The sequence below is a fragment of the Triturus cristatus genome, chromosome 4_1 (assembly GCF_964204655.1).
Source record: "Triturus cristatus chromosome 4_1, aTriCri1.1, whole genome shotgun sequence".
Lineage (NCBI taxonomy): Eukaryota > Metazoa > Chordata > Amphibia > Caudata > Salamandridae > Triturus > Triturus cristatus.
The window spans coordinates 679,099,324-679,114,556 of record NC_140585.1 but is presented as its reverse complement, the minus strand read 5'-3'; positions in this window follow the sequence as shown (position 1 = coordinate 679,114,556).

Below are 15,233 nucleotides of genomic sequence, written 5' to 3'. Positions count from 1 at the left end.
CCAGGGAAATGTCCTCATATTCCAACCATTTCCATTTATGAGGGGCCGCCCTGTTTGTTGAAGAACCACATGGCGATGGTGTTGTCTGCAGACATCTGCACCAGTATTCCCTTGATGGAAGGAGGAAAGGCTTTCAGTGCCAAGAGAACTTCTCGGAGCTCCAACAGGTTAATGTGGAGCTTGGACTCTGCCAGAGACCTGATGCTTCCAATTTCCAACCTAGCCCAGGAGTGACCCATCTGTCACTACAGTCAGCTCCGGGTGGGGGAGGGAGAGGTTACTGCCACTGACCCGATCAAGGTTTTTTAGCCATCACTGCAGATCTTTTGCGGTCCCCTCTGAGATCTTGAGAGATTTCCCTGATGCAGAGTCCGCATATGCCATCAGGCATGAGTGACCAGCAGGATGCAGGAGGCCATGAGGCCCAAGTGCTTCACAGTCAGTATTATCGAAATCCAGGATAGAGGCTAAAACATCGGTATCACAGACTGAATATCCTCGACTTGCCGCTTGGGAGGATAGGCCCAAAACTGAACCACGTCCTGATTAGCTCTGATGAAAAGGAGCTCCTGAGAGGATGTCAGGTGCAACTTCGTCACTTGAATGTGAACCCCAGTGAATGCAGGAGGTTCGCCGTAGTCTGAAGATGGCATGGTGTGAGCCCGCCTTAAACAGCCAATCATCGAGGTAGGGAAAGACTGGTACTACCAACCTCTGAAGATGAGCTGTAACTACCGACTTTACTTTCGTGAACACATGAGTTGCGCTTGTAAGGCCAAAAGGGAGCACAGCAAACAAAGTAATCTTGGTTCACAGTGAACAGCAGGTAACATCTGAAGGCAGGCAGGACAAGGATGTGGAAATATGCGTCCTGTAAGCCCTACCCTACCATCCAGTCTCCTGGGTTGATGGCAGACGGAACATGGGCGAGCACAAGTATTTTTATTTTCTCTTTCTTCAAGAAGAGGTTGAGAAGGCACAGATCGAGGAGAGGACGAAGTCCTCCATCCTTCTTTCGCACCAGAAGTAGCGGGAATAACAACCACGACCTACTTCTGATGCAGGCAACTTCTCTACAGCTCCCTTGGCCAAGAGAGCCTGCACTTCTTGATTAAGCAAGTAGAGATGGTCATCCGTCAGTTGATCGCAAGTGGGTGGCATGGGCGGTGGGGTAGACAAAGGGCAGGGAGTAGCCCCTTTGGACAACCGGAAAAGCCCTGCGGTCTGATGCCAGTGAACGCCAATAGGGCTGGTGATGGCCTATCCTGCCTCCCACTGGATGCCCATGTTGGTTGGATAGGAAAACTAAAGAGGTTTGGAGGTAGTGGCTGTCGGGGGATGGCGGCTTGACTCGACCATCTGTGGGACTCGCGTTCTCGGACACAAAAAGGCTGGGAAGCCTGTTGGTTGTGGTGGCTAGGAAGGTACGGGAGAAGTTGAAAACCTCTTCAGTGGCCACGAACAGGGTGGAAGGCGGATTGGGAGTAGCAAGGGGCCGTGGGCAAGACCAAGGACCTGGTTATAAATCTGCTGCCCTTGAAGGGCTCCAGTGCTGAATCTGCCTTCTCTTCAAAAAGGCGAGAGCCATCGAAGGGCAAGCCCATGAGGGATGACTGGAAATCCCCAGAAAAAACTATTGTTCTGAGTCAGGCATGATGCTGCAAGGCCAATGATGAGGAAATCGATCTGCTTAGCGCGTTGGTCGTGTTGAGTCCACACCATATGGTGAATTTTGCTGCATGTCGCCCATCAGCAATATAGCAACACAAAAAAATGATGGACGGAATGCTGAACACTCTCAAACATTCACATCAATAGCCTGGGAGAGGATGGTTCAGACCTCCTCCGAGACCATGGGCTGCACTTGCTCAACCGAATCCCTCATCGTATGGGAATAACAGCCCAAGAGGTAGGCCTGCAGAAGATAACATTCTCTTACCAAAGTTGTCCAGCCTCTTGGATTCCCTCTCCAGTGAAGTGGTAGGTAACGCCCCTGAGTTAATCGTGGATGTACAGGTTTGGACAACCAAGCCCTCAGGTGTGGAGAATGTCAGCAGGAAATCGTCCTATGGTCAGGAGCCCCTGTGCAGGGCTTGCACCCGACTCAGAGTAGAACACTTTTAAAGGCTTCATTGAAGGGGTTGAAGCACCTCCTTTAAGACTTTTGTCCTGCCTGCCACTGTGGGCAACTGAAGCTTTTCAAGGTTCAGGACTTCAACAACCCTACACACCAGAATCACAAACGCTGCACCTGCCTTCTGTTGTCACAGGGGGGTGGGGGGGGGAGGAGACCATACCAGTGTTGGGTGAGGTGTCTAACCCATTGGCCTCTACCAGTTGCTGATGCCAGTTGTCCTGTTTCTGTTCTCCTTCAGGGTGGTTATCATAAAGGTCAATAGACCCCCTCCCATTTGTCGCCCTTTCCAGGCCTTTCAAATTAATAAGGCACTGGGTCCGCTTTGGGAAACATGGACTCAGTCGGCAACGGAGTCGGGTGACGACGCGTCTGCCTTGGATCGGACTTTGAGGAAGGTCCCCTCCACCCCCAACGGCTCTGCTCCGGATCCAGCAAGGGATCCATGAGGGCTGACATGCGCTGAGGGCAAACCCGCTGGGGTGGATCCAGTAGGGTCCCCTTCTGAGCCCATGGAACCCAAAGGTGCCCCAGAGGCGCCTGGCCACCCAAATATGAGGCGCATGGCCTCATAAAACTATTTGTGCTGGGCAGGGGTTGCTCTGGGAAAATCAAGGAAGCATGGAGTGGGCCAGGGTTCAGGTTCTGCCAACTCTCCGGCCTGGAGGGCCGACACTTCAGCAATTATTATTGATTTTTATTCATCAGGCATATAACATATGCGGACGTCCTACCCGGGCGTCAATATCAGATGTACAATACAATGTAGTTCAGGAGCTCCCCCTCCTCCCTTACGGAAAACAGAAATGACAGGGCACCCCAGGGCAGTAACGTTGACTGTACTAGGTGGCACCACACCAAGTTGGTCCCTGGGTGTATGTCAGTGGGCCTTAAATGCCCATCCTAATCACCCGTCCTGGGGAGCAGCCTGCGTGTCCTGTAATTCTTGTAACAGGTTGTCCCCTAGGTCGGCAATTGGAACCCTGTGGAGCCCCCTGACTTCTTCCCTGTGCACTGCAGTACGGCTGCCTCTGCCCTGCCTCACTTGAGTGTTGCTGCACACCAGTGTTGGAGTGTCAGGAGTGTGGCGGCCTTCCAGTGCATCATGATGGCTCGACGAGCGATAAGCATCACCAAATCTATGAAGCGGTTGGACACCTTTTGCACTTTCCTCCTCTTAAATATTCCCAGCTGCGCCCCCTCTAAGGTAGGGAGATCGTTACGGCCCATTAGCGAGGTAAGTAGATCTGTGACTCCAGACTAAAATGTTGCAGCATCCGGACATGACCAAAACACATGTATTAGGACCTGAGCTAGGTGCCTAAGTCCTTGGGCAAAGAGAGGATGACCCGAACATTGTATGTAAGGTGGCTGGAGCGAGGTCTGCCCTGTGTAGAATGTTAAACTGAATGTACTTGAATTTGGCATTACAGGACACTCTGCGTGGACAGTGTAAGGTGCCACATTCTTTTGGCGTGAAGGCTTGATCTATGTCTGTTTCTCATAGACTGCGGAGGGGTTATAAAGGGTCCGTGGTAGTGTGGACCTAAGCTTTGACGAACCAGGTTACCAGTTTCCAACCAGACCCCATCACTAACAGGGCATGGTTCAATGGGTGTTGCTCCTGTTCAGTGTCCGTGACACTCCACAGGCATCCCACCTCCAGCATCAGTGTCCTGTGAGCCAGAACATGACCCCTCTGTAGGCCGTTATCTTCCAGCAAATGCCAAAGGGTATCAGCTCCAGGTCTCTGCAGAGGTCGCCCAACGAGGACACTCCTGCATTTCTCCAGGCCGCCAACCCCTACCCTCCTCTGCATATGCAGAACTGCGTAAAGAACTGAGGATAATGGCCAGAGAATATGAGATCGTATCCGGCATGAGCTTTAGGCTTTTCTGAAAACTCTGGTAAGCAACTCTCACCAGGCAATTTGACCCTCGGGGGGGGGGCCGTGTCGCAAGGATCAACATCGATCCAACCATTTCTCATGCTCTGTGCGACGGCAGTTCGCACACCTCATCCAGCTATCTCGCTGGCCATTTCAGCTGCACTGCTAAATAAAAACGTTCGAAATTTGGCGTGCCTAGGCCACCCTTTTCAACTTGCAGATGCAGTCTACAAAGAACCACCCGTCTCCTGCCCTTATTCCAAATGAACTCTCCCAGCATGGTGTGAGGCATTAACACTGGCAAATTATGAAAGAAATACAAGAGGCAGGGGAGTATTACCATTTTGAAAAGTGAAATTAGTCCTTGGACTGTGAGCGGGAAGCGCTCCAGAAGGCCACCTGTGGTCGTAGGGAGGAAGTGGCCCCTCTATGAGATCTTTTGTGGTGTGGTAAACACAGATATCCAAAGACCAAAGGCTCCCAACTCACTACCTGGTCTCCCTCCATGACCTCCTAGTCTGCCCAAAGGGGGAAAACGCACGATTTTGCCGATTTAACTCCCAATCCTGACGCCCGCTGAAATCCTGCTAGTATCTCTGCTATTTCGGTAATTTCCCTTCGGATGTCCCAAATATAAAGGAGTACATCGTCAGCATACAGCAATACTATATGGGCTCCAAGTATTTTCTGATCTTAACTCGGGTGGTCGGCTTGGTGTAGAAAAGGCTTATGGAACTTTGAAGTCTCCCCTCGACACCCATTTTATAGTGGCAAACAGGTAGCCCTAATCGATGGGAATGAATGCCTTCTCTAAGTCCAGCACAAACCGGCCGCGTAGGGCCATCTCACCAGGGCCAACTCCATCACCCTGTGCAGTCTCCGAATATTGAGTGTGGTGGTGTAGTGAAGATTGCTATCTATATACGTACAATGCTAAGATAGCACAACCGCGCTAGATGTTACAAAGCCATCTTGCCGCTTTTGCTGCTTTTGCACACGACACTGTAGTCACATGTTATTAATTGAGAAATGCTTGCTCGACTTTGCTTCACATGAGAACTGTCTGTTGTTCACATCCCAAACAGTGAGCAGCGACCTTGGTCTTAACATTGTGTAAAGAAACAGTCTGGGTCGCTAGACGGTGCATGTTGTTCGGTTCGGGTTGATCGGCCCACTATTTAGCCATAACACGCATGCAGCTGCAAATACCTGAAAGTCGGGTGCTTTTAATATTGCCGTGTTGCATGTTTTTCATTACATTCGGAAGAAGAGCTCTCCCTGGAGCAGAGTCTAGCTGATCCTGTGATGTGATTCCACTAAGCTGATCTTTACGGCATGGGGTTCCCCATTCAAGCCTAGAGACCTTTTATTAGTAATCATAATAATAATATTAGTTTACTAGCCAAAGAAAGGTGGCTGACATCCACTGTCATTTTATTATGATTACTCCTTTCATTTTCTATGGTATTGTAACTATGCTGATGGTTTTGATCTTAATCATTTGTCTGCTTATGTTAGCCAAAGTACTGCATCGTAGAACATGAGGTTTATAAAATAAACTCTTTAAACTTTACCGTGTCTCTGTTTATTCTGTTGTGGACTGATATGAGAATAATTACGAACAGGTATTTCTGATTCCCACCATTCCTGAGAATACCCTAAGTCGCTTGTTCTGGGTTGTCTATACATTGGGACTGCCAAGATAAAACTCGGATAACGAATGGGACACTGATGCTGGTCGGATAAGGGGTTCTGGGTTCGGAGGTGAGTTTTTGGTACACCACAATTCACTGAGGTCCTGGTTTCCTGTGCATAGTTCTGTGCATAAGCAGAATCCCTGCAACATGGCGCACCTAATGTTTGGTATATTGATTTGAAACGCCTTAGTAGTGCTTATATTAGTCCACAACACCCTCACTCTGGTTTCCGGTTAACGGGAGTGACGGTTTAACCTACCTGTTTTTCGACTAATAGGTTCTTTCAAGCTTGATCATTAAAAAGGTTATTTTTACTGAACCCCAGTGCTACTGTTGATATTGTTGATACTCTTTAGTGTGTCCTAATGGCGGTCGAGATAGCCGCGCATAGTCATACACCTCTACGCCGTCATTTGATGACGTATGGGGTGCCAGATGATGGGATGGCTGTTATTTTTGTGGTGAGAGCTGATGCGTCTTACCCATATGAGTTGTTTTACTCTTGGGTGACTTTTCCGGCGGTGGATGACGATGATACGTTTCATTCCTTTACTCCCACGTAGCTACCTGCGGTCTATACCCCGTATAGGACACAAGAAATTCCTATCTCTGCCTGGCAGCATACCATTTGGTTTAATGGCGCCCTTCCCCATGCGGTTGCACCGGCGAGAATGGGCCCGTTGTCTATTGCAGGGGCCACATGGCCGGCGCTGGCTGGCTTTACGCCTGATCTCCGCTATCTCACGGTGGCGGTGGCTGAGTTGCGGGTACTACACACAGCCCTGATTACAGTTCATAGGGCTTTAGTGCAGTACGTGTCACGCAACGTGCAGGTGGGGGCACCTGCTGTTGCGGGACAACCAACGGACCACCACGCGGTGGTTATTAGTCCTGTTATGGTTAATTCGGTAATGGGCAAGCGCCCCCAAAGTAAGGATGATTTTCCTTATTGGCTTGCTGAGAAATTTGACCAACTGGAGGCGGTTTTTCCGCATACCACTCCTGTGGAGAAACACAGGATACTCACCATTAGTTTGCCAAAAGACTTGGTCCCAGATATGGCCGATTGCACGAACTGGGGCAAGGTCTTTGCCGCGACCTACTCGAAGTGCTTCGGCACTCCGTCTATGTCTGTACTACCCTCCGTCATTAAACGTGTTCAAGAGAATCACGGAGCAGAGGCTGCTGTTGAATTAGGAATGAGGCTTGTCGGAATGTTCGATGTGGTGGCTTCCATGGTAATGAGCAACCTCAAAGGCGATGCCATGCAGTTCCAAGTAGCTAATAAGCTGGACCGCGTGGATGAACTCGACAGGCCCAAGGAGTTCGCTAAAATAATTGCGCAAGCCTATAGGACCGTGGGCCGTAGTGCGTTGGGTGTTAAACCAGCCGTGGTAATTCCTGATATAGTACAGCAAACTAAGGTGAGCTCGTCTACTAAAGACGAACTCCCAAATTTTCCTAAACAAAGTTGGCGAGCAAAGAAACAGGGGAAGCAGCAACAGAAACAGGGGTCTCGTCCTGCCTCGCCCGTGCAGTCTCCAGCAAACGCACATATGATCTGCGCGATTGATCTCGTATTAAGTCACCTGATAGATTTCAGGTTTCTGATCAACGCTCTCCTCGTTGTTCACAGGAAACATTGGCTTCTCAATCCGGTGGCGGAGAGCGTGGGAAAGGAAGAGGTGCCCAAAGTCGTGAGCAACCCCGCCAGACAGACGGCAAAGGCAAGCAGGACGAGTCTGCACGTCAACGACCCCCGTTTCAGAAGAAGAAAGTTGCTGCGCTAACAGCGAGGTATGCCACAGATGGTGCGGACGCAGCTTCAGAACCTGACAAGGGCACTAACGCTGCTCGACAGCGCGACGGAAGTTACAGTAGTGCGACAAGCACTGCGTCCATATCTGGTGGCGACAGCAACTGATACGTTCATAACTGTAGAAACTGCTGACACTAGAGTGGCTCCCCCTGATAGACTATATAATATAGTCCTTTTGATTGAAGGTGACATACAACGCATGATTAAAGGGATCTTTTGGGATAATCTGACCTCTTCATATGATATTCTGTTAGCAGAGGCTGATTGGCCCCCGGCTTTCGTTTTAGATGCTCCTAGAGGGGAGGAGGAAATCGTCCCGTCCTTCGCGCACACAGTGCCTAAGGACCTCACGTCGCGGCTATCCTTGAACAATTGGAATATCAAGGTGTAATTGAAACATGTGTGTCACCAATGAATAATCCTTTATTCACTGTGACGAAGCCTGACGGGTCGTACCGCCTAGTTTTGGATTACCGGCATTTAAACTCTCATTGCCGGACATGCGCAGTACAGAATACCCACAGTTCGGCTCTCGTCGATAGTCTCGTGAGAAAACGGTTTAAAACCCCACTTGACATTTCCAATGGCTTTTACAGCCATAACCTGTCCTCTCTTAGTAGTGAGTGGACGGCATTTACCTCGGGTGGCAAACAGAAACCTTTCAAAAGATTACAGATGGGCTATAAAAACAGCCCTGGTGTCTTCGCCGCTCGCGTGGTCTCTCTGTTAGAGAGCATAGACCCTGATGCGTACTCGTATGTGGATGATATTTATCTCACAGATGACGAGTTGGGACCGCATCTCCGTCGCGTTGATCGCATTATTGTTTTGTTTGCAGACTTCGGGTACAAATTCAACTTTGCGAAGTCTCACATTGCGGAATATACAGTGTTGTTCTTGGGATACGAACTCAACAATGAAGGTCGAGGATTGGCTCCGCACTTCCTAGAGAAATACGCATCCTACGACACTGAAGAAATTACAATCTCTGCTGGGCTTTCTGAATTTCGGTCGAACGTACATTCCTGATTATGCCCAGCGTATCAAGACGCTTTATGCCTTGGTACAACCTACTTTTACCAAATCATATTGGCTGCCAGATCATTCAGCTATATTGCAATCATTGCAAGCTGACATTCTTGCTTCAAAATACTTATTGACGCGTGATAACCACACTAACCTGGTAATAAGAATTGTGCCAGGTGCAGTGGGTTTCAAATACTTAACGTTCAATGAGGGCGACACCGTCTCCATTGCCTACAAATCACACTTGTACACTTCGGCTGAACTGCGATTTTCCGCTGTCGAGAAAGTTCTGACGGCAGTACAGATGGCGATTCTGAAAGAGCGAGTGCTATCGCAAGGTAAACGCATGTTGGTGCTAATACCATATCCTGCCCTTGAGGCGGTGACGATAGCAAGTGTACCTAATTCTAAGGCTTTGCATCCAAGGTGGATGCAATGGGCCACTTCCTTGACATCGCCTGACGTCACATATATCTTTGACGCGGCACTTCAGACTCAGGAGTTTTTGCAGTATGAATTCGTTCATCCAGCTCCTCTGTCTTTGCGCCCGCTCGAGGATTACCATTGTGTCATTTACACTGACTGTTCTGCGCAACCGGCTACTGGACCGAAGCATGCCTATTCAGCGGCCTGCGCAATTGTGGTCAGTACTTTCGTGAATGGGGAATTCCACTCCGATGTCGTGCATACGCAGTCATTGGGTGATTGTACCGCACAGTTGGCGGAGCTTCGTGCTCTGGTGCTTTCACTAGAGTTTGCTGATCCCAGAGTCACTACTCTTATAGTGAGTGACTCATTTTATTGTGTCCAATCTTACAACGACAATCAACATTTTTGGTCTCAGAATGACTACTATGATTCCAAAGGCAGCACGATTAAGCATAAAACGCTTTGGGTTCAAGTGGCAGAACTTAAAGAACATCTGCCTCTCGTGAATGTTATTCACACTCTTGGTCACTCTTGTCCATGCTGTCGGCAACAGCCTAGCTGACGAGGCAGCAGAAACAGCAGTGGCGACATACTTAGTAGCAGCAGTTACAAGATCACAAAGTAAGATCGATGATGACATCTTGGCAGCTATTGCTGCTACAGAGAAGGGAACAAAATATCCAAGAGGTTTCCCTTCTCGTTACCATTATCGCTTAAGTCCTGATAACGTCCCATTAGTGAGGATTAACGACGTTGGTGACAGATTGATTCCCAACGCAGACTGCAGACCATCTTTGATATTAGCAGCTCACGAGGGCATGGCGTCCGCGCATGCCGGCGTTGCAGCTACTGTATCTCTGTTACAACAACGTTACTGGTGGTGCGGTTTATATAAACAAGCGCGTGCTTATGTTCTTAATTGTGACATTTGCCAGCAGATAAAACCTTCAACTGCGGCGCGCCCACCACAAACTCAGTTGTACATATCTAATAAACCACTGGGTTATGTTTATTTAGATCATTGCGGTCCATTTACCTCTGATACTGCGTACAAATACATCTTGGTTGCAGTGGATTCGTGCACACGTTTTCTGTGGGTGTGGCCACAAAGGAGTGCTGATGCCCGTACTTTCATCAAGGATTTGCGTGTCTTTGTTGGAAGTTTTGCATGTGGTACCTTTCATTATGATCAGGGCCCTGCGTTCGCCTCTAAGCGTACAAAGAAGCCATGAGAAATTTGGGGGTCCAAGTCAAATTTTCGTCTCCATGCCGACCTGAGGGTAATAGTGTAGTGGAGCGGATGAACCGTGACTTAAAGCAATCTTTGACAGCCAGGGTTTTAGGTACTGGCCGGAACTGGCTAGCCCACTTATATGACGTGCAACGTGCACTTAATAATCTCCCTAGAAGGTCTCTGGGCGGGCGGTTCCCCATTCGAGCCTAGAGACCTTTTATTAGTAATCATAATAATAATATTAGTTTACTAGCCAAAGAAAGGTGGCTGACATCCACTGTCATTTTATTATGATTACTCCTTTCATTTTCTATGGTATTGTAACTATGCTGATGGTTTTGATCTTAATCATTTGTCTGCTTATGTTAGCCAAAGTACTGCATCTTAGGACACGAGGTTTATAAAATAAACTCTTTAAACTTTACCGTGTCTCTGTTTATTCTGTTGTGGACTGATATGAGAATAATTACGAACAGGTATTTCTGATTCCCACCATTCCTGAGAATACCCTAAGTCGCTTGTTCTGGGTTGTCTATACATTGGGACCGCCGAGATAAAACTCGGATAACGAATGGGACACTGATGCTGGTCGGATAAGGGGTTCTGAGGTGAGTTTTTGGTACACCACAATTCACTGAGGTCCTGGTTTCCTGTGCATAGTTCTGGGCATAAGCAGAATCCCTGCAACAGTGGATCTGTCAGGGATAAAACCATTTTGGTCCTTGTTTACCAGGTGTGGCATGTGTTCCAATAGGTGTAGCACCACAATCTTGCGTAGGATTTTGTAGTCCATCCCCAGCATAGGTAGTGAACGGTAGGACGTCAGGTCAACCGGGTTTTTATCTGGTTTTACCAGGGATACTAGCAGGAACTCGTGCATGGAGTGTGGTAACCTTCGCTCACTCATGGCTGCTTGATAGACCTCCAACCGCTTGGGGGCTAGTATAGACTCATAGGCCTTCTAGAACTCTGCAGGGAAGCCATCCAACCCGGGAGTTTAGAGTGTGGCAGATATCTACTGTAGAGTAATAAAGAGTATTCACAGGACCCCGGGTATAATACCCACCTGCTGTCCTGCAGTGACCAATGAATGGCCCATTGTGTGAGGCACGCTACCGCCGTCACCACCGGAGAGGACGGCAGTGGCGGAGTGACCAATGAAGGCATGGGTCTTGGACACAGATGAAATCGCCACCTACCACCCAGGAGACGTTGGCCTATCTAGAGAGGGTGAGGGACAGGTGCGCCAAGAAGTCCGGCTGGGCTACATTTGGTGCATATACACTGCCCAATAATACAGGCTAACCATCAAGTAGCCCCTCCACAAGAATGTCCCGCCCCTCAGACTCTAAATTTAGTAGTTAACTGTTTGACTGGGACTCCCGGTCGGACCCACACAAGGGCTACCCTTGCAAACCAGGAATAGATGGTGCTAAGGCACTGTCCCACAGTGCTTTTGTAGCTGGGTCTCCTGTCCCCAAGCCATATGAGCCACTTCCAGCAATGCTATTTGCGCCCCACGCCGCCTAATGTATTGCTGGACCGCAAGCCTCTTCCTTGTTGTGCCCATTCCTCTGACATTCCAGGACAATATACTAATACCTACTCATTTGTGTGTAGTGTACCGGGAGGTATGGTGGGGTCAGGGGGAGTTCTCCAGAGCTGCATGATAACACCCATCCTGAAATCCTTCCTGGGGATGCTGTCACCCCTATCAGTGGCCCTCTGATCACGGAATCTGTATCGTCTAACAGAACATGAACTGTCAAAAAACCCCATCCCAGGGCTGTATCCAATGGGCTAACTGTCCAAACTGTGAACGAACCCCTACTAAGGGGAGCCTATAAGCTATGCCGGTCTACGGCAATGCCAAGGCTTACAAGGGGGGACGTACACTGGAGCACCCACAAGTACCTACACTTGTGTCTTTCTAATGGTAAAACTCCAATATGAAACCAAACAACCGGCAGCAAACAGCAAGCGATAGTGACCCATAACTACTACGGCATTGTACTATACCTACGGTAGGCTGACCAAATCAGCCCCATCCCACCACGTATGTCGCTAGGGTCTACTACATCAATACCTCTGCCCCGCCTCCTCTCCCCCTCTCCGTGAGCAACCGCCCTCCGGCCCAGTAGGGGGGTTGAGACAACACAGTAGCAGGGTGGTGGTGGGGGTGGGGGGGGGGGGGGGGAACAGCCACATACAAACCACTGTGGAACCCAGGAGGGAACATCAGTCGAAGACCTTCTCACAGGCACCCCCGAGGCTCCGTAGACCATGAATGTTAAAATTATGCGATCCGATGTCTGAGAGGTGACGTTCGGAAGGGACAACGATGCAGTACTGTGATGGGAGGATCCAGAGTCCGCTTATGATAGGGGATCCTCCGTGCACTGTGAGGACTGATGTTCCACCAGTAGCTGCAAGGCCCTAGACAGTGACTGGGACTGCTCCTCTCTTGCCTGGGCTGGTGTGGGAGGAAGTCGCTTGCAGCAGCTGGCAATCCCATGCACGCTGTCGCCCACTGCGTTGCATTCTCAGTTTGCGGGCAGCTGCTACCGATGTCTGCGTGTCATCAGCCTCTAATCTGCGCTGCTCCACCCAGACCCATGCATCAGAGGGTTCGGTGAAGAAGTAACTGTTGTTATATGCTATCACTTTCAGCCAGGCTGGAAGCAGTAAGAAATAGCAAAGGCCCACCTATTGGAGCTTGCGTTTCATGTCCAGAAAGGAGGCCTTCCGGCGCTGCACAGCCAGGGTGTAGTCTGGAAAAATATAGATGCGTGCATTTTAGTATTGAGGCGGGCCCACAGTGCAGGGTGATTGTAATATGGCATCTTTGTCGCAGTATTTCAGCACCCTCACCACCACTGCGCGAGGAGGAGCAAATACAGGATGTCGCCTAACCAAGACATGGTGAGACAGCACTTCGGGTAGAGCCACCCTGCTCAGCCAAGTTTCAAAGAACTGCACTGGGTCTGACCACTCCACTCCCTCGGGAAACTCAACGACAGGGAGGCTGTTTAGTCGAGAGTGCCCCTCCGAGTTCTGCCATGTGTTCCAATTCCTGCACCTTGGCAGTGAGCGATTTAACCTTCGCAGTCAGTTCAGATAATTTGGGCCATATTTCCGTCACGACATCATCCGTGGCGCCCACTCTGCTAGCAAATTTCCTCTAATCTTTATGAAGCAGGCTCATCTCTACCACTATGTCGGCCTTGTTTCAGAGGTCCTGTGTGGTATCAGCTGTGGCGCCCAGGATTTAGTCTAATTTCGCTTCCGTGGCATTGGTGGGAGACTATCTACTGCTCATTTCCAGGTCTTGGTTGTTCAAAGCCGCTGTAGGGCGGAGGCCCGTTGAGCGGGAGTCCGAGCCACCTTTCTTCCCCAATGCTGTGGAGGACACAGACACTAGTATCCTGTTCACCTTACTCACCAGTCACTGGGGGTCTCCAGAACTGGATCTTATAGGTAAGGTACAGCACAGGTTCTGGTCCGTCAGGCAGAGGCCTGACGGACCAGAACTTGTGCTGTACCTTACCTATAAGATCCAGTTCTGGAGGTCCCCAGTGACTGGTGAGCTGCAGAGTCCAACAAGAGGGTCCAGCTGCGCAAATCCAGCCAAACTCACCTGGGCCCCTGGAGGACACACCCACTGGTCAACACTTCTCCAGGAGGGCAACCACTAAACAGTTATACTCTACCGGACCTCCAAAGGTAAAAGGGGAGGCTGGTACACTGGTAGCATCTCCCTGCGCACCAGTCCCCCCCCTTCTGTAGCCAAAACCAGTAGGAACCTGCGACACACTGCACAATCCACTACTCCCAAACGCAGTGGGCACGAGCAGTCCGGACGCCTTTTAGAGGGGTGGTCAACAGCATGGGTAGAGGTGTCACTATCTCCACTAGACAGGGCGGTTCTCAGGAGCTCCCATGCCCTCCACTCCACTGGGTAACAGGACAAGGCCAATATGCAGCGTACCCCATCCTTGTGTTCTAACCTGCTTGCTTCCGTGCACTGCACTCAATTCCAGGGGGTGGCACCTCTAGGAAGCTCTTGGTAGCTCCTCCTCTTAGGTACCAACTCAGGTGGGCCGACAAGTCAAGCTGGAGGCAGTAGGCCATACCAAGGGGCTTCCAAGGCTACTCAACGCGTTTAGGGGGCGTCATGCTGTGTCCTATGCTCTCCAGCTGCCTCCCACCTCGGGTCCAGTGGCGGGAATTCCTATCCCCTTTGCGGGGGATCAGAGGGTCATCTAGCAAAGAGGCTTGTGGGTGAGCGTGGCCACAGCCCAAGGATCAGACACGCTACCAGTGGCAGCCTACGGAGCTACCCCCTCCCCACGAGGGCCCGCGAGGCTGTACCAGTGGGGGTTTTCAGGATTTCGACGTCAGGGCTGTGTCTCAGAAGAAAGCACTCTGTTGGCGCTGGAGCCCGTCCAGTGGAAAGCCAGGAGGTGTTGCAGGCACCTGGATGCAGTTATGTGGCCTGGCAACAGCCACCCTTTGTGAGGAGGCCTCCAAGCAAAATCTCAACCCCGGGCAACATCTGCTTTCAAGGGCATCATCGGGGCAGGGGCTCTGTCATCTCTGAGGCAGAATTGGTGCCCCGATGTCAGGAGTTAAGCCCAGCCGCTCGGCCACAACACGAACAGGCTGCACTCACTTGCGGTTTCTGGGGGGTCACATATGGACACCCAGGTGCAAATTAGGGTACATCTCTGAGTGTCGTCACCTGCTGCCAATCTGCCCAGTCATCTACAGGGTGCTAGGGGCCAGGGTCACAGCGATGCCTGCTGGATATCGGGTCGGCTATACAGAGCCGGCACAGTCTGCCTCCGCCATCTTCCGCGGCTCGGCCAGAGCTGCAACCACTGCCATCACCATGGTGAACACATGAAGGGTGCTGGTGAGGCCAAATTGGATTACAGGGAACTGAAAGAGCTTGTGGCTCACCGTGAACTGCAGGTAATGCCTGTGGGCAGGCAGGACGGGAATGT